The 11,215-nt window shown below is 37.2% G+C and overlaps 1 long non-coding RNA gene across 1 annotated transcript; it reads right to left on the bottom strand.

Annotated features, from left to right (window-relative positions):
• Window positions 1-4,406: 4,406 nt before the first annotated feature.
• On the bottom strand, window positions 4,407-5,588 carry LOC123472300. Its single transcript, XR_006646693.1, has 2 exons — window positions 5,047-5,588; window positions 4,407-4,983 (listed from the first exon to the last, which is right to left on the bottom strand). It is a non-coding gene; the product is annotated as an uncharacterized LOC123472300 (long non-coding RNA).
• Window positions 5,589-11,215: the final 5,627 nt, after the last annotated feature.

The following is an 11,215-nucleotide window of genomic DNA, read 5'->3' as shown; positions in this document are numbered from 1 at the left end:
TAAAAAAACGAAAGATTAGTGTCGACACCCCTGAAATCGCCGCGCCATCAGCGCCATCTCTGGGGTAAAGTCTCAGAAAAAGTGTCGGTCGATCCACCGGTCGTTGTAGAAGGGTAAGGGTGCCTGTATCAGGGGGTTGGGAAATGCGAGTTTTGATAGAATCCCTATCGGGAAATTACTTAATTAAGCAACGGTATAAGCTCATTAAAATTACTGTTATAATTGTGAATTTCAACACATGGGCATTAGGGTAGTGGAACCGGTTTCAAAATCCCATATCAATACTGTGTACGCTATTTCACAAATTTTGTGCAATACATTATAGTTTTATTTATTTTCCTTTACTTGCCAACCCTTTTTTAAGTTAAGGCTGAGCCATATCTTTTAAAGTGGGTATTTTGAACGAAAGAGAACGCTTGAAAAGCAACTACCCGAGTAATGACCGATCAGATATTTTTCAGGTAGGTAGGTCGGTGCGGTTTAACGTGTCTTTGGTAATCCCTCTATCCCAGTACACAAAATTAAAATAGGTACATAGGTAACAATATTAGGTCTAAATAAATTTTTTTTTACAGTAATGGATAGCCGATGATAAGGGCTATCCACTTCCGTTAAATTTTTGCTTAAAAAATACCTTAACCGAGTAGTAAACCGATTGTATATTTTTGTCGGTGTGGTTTGACGGATCGTGAAACTAAATGAATTAGAATTGGTAAACTATAAGCTCTATATTTGAAAAAAATTACAGGAATGGATAGCTCTTGATAAGATCTATCCATTTGTGCAAAATTATCACATTCAAAATTTTTACTAGGGTAGTAAACCGATTTACAATTTTTTGTTTAGGTCGGTGCGGTTTCACGGGTATCGGGTAACCCCCACCCCCTGATATATGTAAAACTTAAATAATTTTTTGCGGATAAAGCTTAAATAATTTTTTGCGGAAAAACTATAAGTCCAAATTAAATAAATTTTACAGGTATCGATAGCTCTCATCAAATTATACCATTGCTTAATTAAGTAATATTCTAATAAATGAAACCAAAATCATAAAGTTAAAAGGAAATGTATTACGGAAAGGAAACAGAAAGAAAAATAAACAATAAACATAAATAATAACAAACCCAAAACAAAAAAATAACGGCTCAGGCGTTTGTGTAGAGGAGGGAAGATGCGCAGCTTCACGATGTAAATATTTCCCCTAGTGTCGTCGGAGCGAACCCTATCACCTTTCTGTGTAACCATGAAAGACGGTAGGGTTTGCCCCGGTGACCGATATCAAGTTGGATAGGGGAGGGACCACGTTGCACCAATGACGGCAATGCCTAGCTTGTGGTAGAGGGGCCTGAACCCTACAGAGACTTTCAGTTGAACTTTGCCTGGTACGGTTCAGGTACCTAAACGAGATGAAGTTGGTTACTACTGAGCAGTTGTTACAATGCTACAATATTCTAGTGAATATTTACAATAATTTACTTATGAATTATGCATTAAAAAACTTGTTATCTATGGTTAATTTTATTTGTAACATTAATTAAATGTAAAACATTTTACTTGTAATACGTTTTACAAATGCATAATTTTATCTATGTAATGTATTACAATTACAACATTTTACTCATGAATTATTTCTGAATTTGTTTCTAAAACATTAATTTTATTTATGACAAAATTTACCTGTGGATTATGAATTATGAAAATTGTTATCTATGGTTTATTTTATTTGAAATATTAATTACAAATGAAACATTTTACTTGACATACTTTTTACAAATTCATCGTTTCATCTATAAAATTTATTACAAATGAAAAAAAATTACTTGGAATACTATTTTAAAACGCACTATTTTATCTGTGATATTTATTACAACTGAAACATTTTACTTATGAGCAATTCGTAAATTTGTTTCCAAAAATTAATTTTACTTGTGGTCATATTTACTAATGCATTATTGTATTTGTGAAAATGATGTTATTCCTAAAAGTCCTAATGAACATTTTTACTTGTAAAACATTGTTCTTCTGCCGAAAGTTATTACTGAGCATAAGTTTCAATGCTCTATTTTATTAGTGAAATTTTAATTGTGAACAGTTTTAACTGTGAGACTACGTTTTTGCGCTACGCAGCCATCTAATTTGATTAGATACAAATTATCTACGTCTAATTTTAGATAAAGATACGATTGTCGATAAGGTATCATATTATCTCCATCTACCGACCAGAAATTATACTGAGAACATGATTGTATCGATATAACAACATGATTAACACAATTTTTTAAAATGAGATTCAAAAGGGATTAGGAGTTGTGGTAACCACGGCACTATTAACAAGCCTCAAACAATAAAGAAAAAAAAAAAAATTTCTAATTTGAATGGATATTCGTAAACAAGGACTTTAAGCCGACAAGAATTCGAGATAACGTAGTATGCCGTAGCTCTAAGGTTAACGTCTTGTTCTGTGACTATAAAGTTCCGATTTCAATACTATATACGACTGTACGTTTTTTCTCGATTTTGAGCTCTTGAAAATCAATTTTTAACGCTTTTGAAAGCCAACTGACGATGAAAAGATAAAATTTTTTTTACAATTTGTATCAATACTACCCAAGAACAAAGTATTTTTGTTATGCTGCCTAAATCCAGACGACTAGTGGCGCAGTGGTACAATGCAAGATTCGTGATACAAGGCACTGAGATCAAATTCAGACACAAATGCGTTTTTTCCTCAAATTTTTGCTCTTGAAAATCAATTTTATCGCATTTGAAAGTCAGCAGACGACGGAAAGATTAGATTTTTGTTTACAGTTTGTATCGATACTACCCAACAAAAAGAAATGTATGTTATGCTTCTTGAAAGCGTTGAAATTGTTGGGAAAACCTTGCTGCAATGTTTTTGACGGGATTTTAGAAATGGGTTGCATAACAGACCTATATATTTTTAATTAAAATATTTACAATTGTCATTTGAATAGGTAATTGATTTAATTTCGTAAGAATTAGTAATTGCAGTGGCAACCCTGATATCAATAGTAAACAAATTTACTACCCAACCAACTTTGTCTCCGTCACCTAGGTCAAACCTTTGGCTCTTTAAATGAGCTATAAGGTTGTCCTAGGGCAACCCTTTTTTCAATGCCTGATTTTACAAGGGATCACGGGATGCCACCTTCTTTTGTTTCAAGCAGATGAAGGTATGTCCTTAGTTGTATAGCTATAGCAGGCTTAGAAAGTTGCTTTCCAACGACTGTTCAGTTGCTGGTTGTTACCCCGTTTTTAAACCAGTGAGATTCCCATACCTAGAAAGGGAAAATAAAAGAGTGATGTCAGAGCTATAGCATTGAAATTTTTTCAAATAAGTTACCTGTTTGATGAGTGTGTTAATTTTTAAATAATGCCACAATGGTTTACTTTATTATTAAATTAATTTCCATCGTGGATGGAAAACGCAGCCAACACACTGAATGTAAACTTAAAGCTTTTATTGAAATCACACTGCAAGACATTTAGGCCTTTTATTAAACCTAAATAAAAACTCGTTGAATGATAAGAAATTAATTATATTACCTAGCAATTAACAAAATATTCTTACTTCCAATGTCAAATTGTTTTCATGGTTCTCTACGAACTAAACACAGCAAGTTGTTTTTTTAAATTTAAAAATTGTATTCAAATGAAAAATATACACACGCATTTTTTGAAATATCACAAACACAAATAAAGCTTACGTAAAAAAAATCACATTTAAATAAAGTTTAGAAATAAACATTTAAGAAAAAAACAAAACAAACATAAACTAGCTGATCGTCTTCTTGAAACAAAAGAAGGTGGCATCCCGTGATCCCTTGTAAAATCAGACATTGAAAAAGGGTTTTCCTAGGCCAACCATATGGCTCATTTAAAGAGCGAAAGGGTTGGCCGGCGAAGGGTTAGGTGATGGAGACCACGTTGATCCAGCCAATTATATTGAGGAGAAAGGTGGTGAGTATTCAGTTGGATTCACACCAGTAAGTGAAAACGGATCCGTTGGTAACGACTCAGAGTATCCGTTTTCAGCGACTAAAGCAAACGGATATGTATCCAATCACGGGTGAAGACTGTAGTGTATATTGCTGCAGACGACGATAAATTTAGATTTTCGTCTGCAATATCTATCGATACTAACCAATAATAGTGATTTCTTTTAAAGTCAGGTAATAATCATTAATATGAACGGCACAGTGGTAGAAGACGTTGCTTACTACAATAAGGATCCTGGTCCGACCTCGATAACCTACATAAATTGTTTGTGTTGCAAATTTGTCTGGGAAAATGGTGATTTAACAGTTGAAATCGTTGATAATTTCTAGGTTTTGCATATCCTATTTTCTATTTCTTACCCAAATTAAAAAAACAGAAGGTAGAACTTGAAGGCAAAAGTGGTATTTTATTCAATAAACAACATATAAACAAAGGAATAATAATAATGAACACAAATTAAATGAGACAACATTCATTCCTATGCATTTTTGTTAGAAATTAAAGCATGTTGACATTATCGGTATGTAAACAATTTCTACTACCTGAAATTAGTTCTGAAGCACTAGAAAATAGCTGTTCAGATAGCACAGATGTAGAAGGAATACATTTAAATTTAACTGCATCTTTGGAAAGAGGAAGCAGCTCACCTTGGTCTCGTTTAGTTTTCCAAAATCCCAATGGGTCAGCGGAACGGGGTAATAGAGGAAAATCATTATACTCTGCGATACAAATGGTTTTGTTTGCTTCATTGCTCGGTCCTTGGCCTTTCCTTTTAGCGTTGGAAACAGTCGTGGCATAATCATGATCATTCCAAATCGAATTTTTCGTCGTCTTTCAACTGGCAGGTACGGGTATTTCTATCGGAGGAACGTTTTTTTGGTAGTAAAATCCATGTCGACCTTCGTAAGCTTCTCAGCATCACCCGAAACATCTTTTGGAAAGTGTAGCGTGAGCTTCTTTAATCTAAAGAAAAGTTACAATGATTAATTTTTTATACCAGTTACTCTAAATACACTTTTGTATTACCTCGGATCCAAATAAGTTGCAATGATATGAGGCGTTGCATACTTCAGTGTAATGTTGAAACGAATGTTCAGGAAACACAGAAGGTCTTCGTTGAACTAGGCCAGACATGAAACGAAGATCTTTTCCTTCCTCTGATTCAAGAAATGCATTAGCAATCGAATCGAAGGAATAACTTTCGAAATCGACGGGTAATGCTGGGATGATAAGTCAGTTGTCACTTCATCGAAAGGCTGGAACAATTCCATGGCTGCAACAAGAGTTTCCCACTCATGTTCCTGTACGTCCAAATCTGAACGATCAATGGCAGGTGATGAGAGAGAATCTTGCACATACTCTTTAAGCTCGACTAAACTGGCAATCATTGTCAGCGTCGAGTTCCATCTAGTGACCACGTCTTGAGCCAAAACCTTACTCGTTCGGTTTTTGCATAAGGATGCTAACTTAGACGTGGCTTTAGCACTTTGATGGAAGGAAGTCACAATGGCTCTTGACCGTGCTAGAATTGAAGAAAATTCGTGATTTCTTTCAATAGAGCACTTGATTACCGGATTTAAGGTATGTGCAAAGCATGGAATGTGGCGCCATTCGCGATGAGTTTCTTTGACAATTTCTACAGCCCGAACAATGTTGTAGGCTGTGTCAGTGACTACCCCAACCACTGTAAAATAGTAAAATTAAACGTTATTTGGGAGAGAACTACGAGATCAATTACAAATTAATGATAATTACCCTTGTCAATAGTTTTCCACTGGTCAGGAATCCTTTTAAGTCGGGCGGCTAAGTTCTCCAAAGTGGTGGATTCCTCGATGTGTTCTGTTGCCAAAACACGAGAAATCAGTGCCATCGAAGAATCGATGACATGAACCATGTCAGTAAGGTAGTGACGATTGTTCCGACACGTCCAGGCATCCGTGGTGAGGGAAACCCACCACGGATGGCGGTTTGGCGGGTTTGGCGCAAAAATATCATAATTGGGGTTAAGTAATATAAGTCACCCACCTGTTTTTTGCCCCTGGTATTAAATATCTGGAAAAAAGTGTAGACTATATTATCGTTAGACTCCCCTACCCCCAGGCTTACAACACAAATTTATGCAATACGAAACAGAGTCTTTCCATTACTCGTTATTGTCATTGTCGGGTCGGGTAATCGGGTAGCATATAGAAACCCCAAATTCTTTTCATCGATATGCTAGATATCTGCTAGTAAATTGTCAGTGGGTTAACCCACACAGCACAGTGACGTCTTTTAAAGGTTTCTTTTTCATCCTAACGAGACTACTAGGATTTCTTTGTTCTGTACTGAAATCCTACAATGACGACTTAAAGACGGTTTTAGCAGGTGTTGATGACCGGAAAAACTGCTCTAATACACGGATTTTTATGGTCACCAAAGCTCTCATTTTGGCGTTCACTGGGACGACTTTTTGCTCTACCAAAAACAAATGCAAAAAACATTATTCTGCCATCGGATTCGAACACGGATCTCCCGCATTACAGTCGATTAGTATCAATTACATAATAGGTATTTTTAGATTGACAAATCGCACAGTGAAATAATTTTGGCTTCGATCATTAAGAAATTAATTTTTGAATACAATTTAGCATTTAATAAATCGACACTTTCCGCTGTTAGACCACAATACCAGAAACGAAACATAATTGTTATCAGTTTCGATCATTGGACTCCCGCATCATATACTGAGCTTCTTCTTCTTAACCAATCACTGCGTATTGAAAAAAGCAATTCTAGATTATTATTTGATGTTGTGTACGCAATTCTTACAAAGTTTAACCCCAACGCTGCTCTGTTAATTGTGGCAACGTGGCTTTTAAAGAAATGGATCAAAATAAGACGTCTTCTGAGGGACGAGATTTATTTTTTAAAAGGACCCTGGCTTAAGCACGTCCTTTTAATGTCCTTTAGTGGTCCAGTACTGCACGTTCTTAAGACGTTATTAAGAGAGAGAGACTTAGTTATTAAGGCAGATTTAGGATGAGTTACTGCATTAAATTGTTATGTGGGAGATAGCTTTTTCAAAATAAATTGATGTTCTTCTTTTTCTGCAGAATACTGTACATCTTCGGAAGGTGGTTGTGGGTGTTGTTGCTACGTGGTGATAGTCTAAGGATGGAAATTGTTTTCTGGTTTCTCCTTACTTTAAATATTGAATATGGGGAATAGTTGTACATTATGATATAGCATGACCGAGATATCAGTTAACAAGGCGAGTCCGATTAAAAGAGACTTACTGACGGGAGCCAACTTTAGAGTTAGCTGAGAGAATTGCGAGAGACTAATGAGGACTGAAGACGACTGCAGACCGAAGAACACTGGTGAAGACTGGTGGAGACCGGTGAAGACTTGTGAAGACTCGTGAAGTCTTGTGAAGACTGTGAACACTGCAGGAAGAACTGGTGAAGAGTGGTGAAGACTGACTGACAAAATGGAAAGGGGCAACATTTATACGAAGGGGCAACATTTATACGAAAGAGCAAGGTAATTTAGGGTTAGGTGTCGCAAAACGAATTAATATTTTGCTTGTAAATGTAACCACTATGTCAAGAGTTCACAAGTTTGAAGGCCAAGAAGAAGGGAGGTTGAATACCGAAGCCAGACAGATGACCTATCGGAGGAGAAAAAAGTCGTAAGTGTAAGATATTGTTCAGCCCGTGACTGAACTTACCTTAGTAAAGAGAAATATGTGATGATGAAATAAGAACACACGGGAGCACTGGCTGCTGTCTTGACGGTGTGAGGTATATTTTGTAACTGACTGCCCCTTGCCCTGTACATTTTCCGGCCAGTAGGCCGAGGGGCGGGGCTACACAAAATAAATTGTAACATGGTGGCCTCCTAGCGAGGGCCACCCAAATCATATTCAATAAAACGTAATGGAAGTCGTGTCCGTCTTCCAGCTCGTGTTGTCGGATGTTGGGAACGAGATATATTCCCAACAGTAAGCGTGGGAAAAGAGAAAGGATGTAAGGGGAGCACGTGAACGAAAATCAATAACAATACGATGTAATAAACGAAACGGGACAAACAGGGCACAGACAAATTTAATCGGGTTGTGGTAACGGGTACACTACCCGAATGCCCATTGGTGTCAATTCACAATTAAAATTAATTTAAATGAAAGCATACCGTCGCCCAAGGAATTATTTTGTGCGCAAAAATTCAGCTGAGGTAAATTTAAATTTTTTAATGTCCATTTTCGCGTGAATCTGGATTTTTATTTCACTTTAACTGAGATCTGAAATTCATCTCTCCCTACTGGTTTTTTCACTTTAGTTAAAAGGATGTCCAGACCTCAATCCAGCATTCCAATTAACTATTTACCTGTAGATTTTGGCTCCTCCTTTTTCATTTGTTGCGATGTTGTATGCAAAAAGCAGACGAAATAAAAAAATCAATAAGTTTTCAATTTGAGATGAATTATATTTCACCTAAATTGAATTCAGAAAAATCCCGCTTTGTGTGAAATTGATTCACTTCAGCTGAATAAAAGCCGGCGTGAATTTTTGTGCCAAAACGCGCCTTTAGCTAAGTCACATTATAAAAAATGAAAACTAAATTATAAAGGTAAACGGCAATATTGCATAAATCAAAAGAACCAAAAATAAACAATACACGTAAATAACGACACACACAAAATAAATGAAGGCACCAACCGTTTGGCTGCGGCACTAATGGTAGCTAGGGGAAAAATGGGTCGACCAATTCATAATATAAAAACAAGTCGATGACTTAACCTATTTGATCTATTTTTGATGACTTAAACTAAACAATATTTTACTAAATCCAAAAAGGCAAATAACAATTTACCCAGACTCGGAGAAGCGTCTGAAGACCTCCAGGGAAACCAGGGAATTCCTCTAACGGAGCCCAGATTCGGGAGCTAACGCACATTCGGGGCAGCGTTTTATACTGTTGCGCGAATTACTCCCCTCCCGGACTGCGTATCTCCGTATCTTCCTTAGAGGGGACTTCTCATGATAATTTCTTCACCATTATCACAGCGTTGTCCAAGGAGCGGGTGGATCCTCTCTGCGAAGAGATACCCAATCTTCCTTTCCATCCGCGACAATATTCTTACTCCAGGCGACTAACACGGGAGCACCCCCGTCTAGCCCGAATTATCCAGAACATCTTTCTACCAGTTCCTACTTCTATAATATTCTTCCACCTGCATCACCCGCACCCGCGCCAGAATATTCAAACCCTTCTTAAATTAAGATCGCAAAGCAAAAAACCCTTAGATATAGAAATATTTTTATTAATTATTCACTTAAACCCTGGTTAAGTGACCTGCCCGAACTGTCATCACAGTTCGGGATTGGCTTTAACACAGGACTATTAAATACTAATTTATACCTCAACTCACGCATTCTCCCGTAAATCGTATGGCTTAAAACGATAATTCTTCTCACCCACCCATGACTCATCCTAGCGGATGGGTACCCCTTAACCTCCCTAATATTCGACTTAAATGAGTTGACAGAACTGTAAACCCGAGTCAGAATTGGTTTTTGGCATGGAGCTGTCTTTACCTACTGTTTTCCTTATTCGGGTTACGGCTGCATCTTTTCCGTATAAAAAGACCGTGCCTTTCATCTCCAAATACAGTTAATTTTTAGTTTCCTTTACGGTTCCATCTCGGTCCCTCTTAAAGTGCTGTGACCTAACAATTCTGTTTAAATTGCCAGTTTAGTTCAGTTCAACTTATTTCGGTTAATTGGATACTTCCTCCCACTTTGTTTTACCTTTCTCAATTGGTATGTCACATCTTATTTAACTAATATTTGTAGACTAAGACTTAGAAGTCAATACATTTACATTATGGATCAGCCGTCTCTGGTATTTGTTTTTAAACCGCTTTAAAATAATTATTTCATAAAGGAAAGAATGAATAAACCCATTATCTCTCTTCAGAATTAGTGTCTCTTTACAAGATTAGCTGTATTGTAGCCTGGATTTTTTGGAGCAGGAGAAACTCGTCAATAGCCATCGACTTTTTATTAAACAGTCGACTGGGATAGACTAGTCTATAACAATCGGCTACAAACAATTGAAAAAAGTGCAGATGTGATTCGTCTCAATGGATTGACTAGTCATGCGCGACACCATGTTGACATTTATTCAGTCATGGTTTTTGTTATTTGTCGGGAAATTGACTAGTATCATGGAAAGCTACAGAGTTTAAGAAGGCATCGTTAAAGCAAGGCAAAATCGTTTGCGCTATACAGTTTTATTCGACTAAAAAGATTCAGGTAAAAAAAAGGTTGGTTCGCCACTTAAACCCAATAGCCAGAAAAAAAATTTTAATTACGCATTCTTATTATTTTCGGAGATCTATTAAACCGTTATATAATATTAATAGTAATTTAAAATCCGTACGTCAAAACACTTCCTATGAATTTTTTCCTGGAGCTTTTCCCGTGTTTCTTCTACTTCCTTTTCTTTGTGAATACTCCACCAGCAGAATAGTTGCTCTTTCTGGTGGCGGCACCGCTGGCACAGTGGACATAGATGGTGGAGGGGCCGGTGGCCCAGTCATACAAGACGGCCTACCTGATGCAGCCAAAATGGCTTTGAGTCGGAGGAGGTTTGACGTCACGCATCTTCTCTCTATAAAAAAAAAATCCAAAAAGTGATTTAAAACTTAGGTTAAAAAACTTACTGTAGCGGCAGAGGGTGGCAAGATCCTTGGAGAAGGCTCGGCCAGCTCCGCCTCCCCAGCCAGCCTCCGCCCGGCCTTATCAGCCTTCCAGTCTGGCTCAGCCTTCCAGTCTGGCTCTGCCTTCCAGTCTGGCTCAGCCTTCCAGTCTGGCTTAGCCTTCTAGTCTGGCTTGGCCTCCATGGCCGTCTCAGCACCACCGGTCGGGCCAGCCTTACTACACGGCCCAGACTCACCAGCAGCCTTTCGTCGACGACATTCCCTAAGAAAATAAAATATATATATTTAAAAAATTATATACAACGAATTTAATATATTTTTCTTCAATAACTGTAAAATCTGTGATTTACATTTTATATTTGGCCTAGTCGGTCCTTTCGGGTTCCTCATAACCGACGTATTCAAGGAAGTACTGGACCGACTGTGGTATTTGTAACCGAACAATTTGTAACCTATTGGGGTATCTGTAAATTCTAAAATATTTAAGAA

The sequence above is a fragment of the Daphnia magna genome, linkage group LG5 (assembly GCF_020631705.1).
Source record: "Daphnia magna isolate NIES linkage group LG5, ASM2063170v1.1, whole genome shotgun sequence".
NCBI classification, from domain to species: domain Eukaryota; kingdom Metazoa; phylum Arthropoda; class Branchiopoda; order Diplostraca; family Daphniidae; genus Daphnia; species Daphnia magna.
The sequence above is the reverse complement of the archived record's forward strand: the minus strand, read 5'-3'. Positions and strand labels throughout refer to the sequence as shown.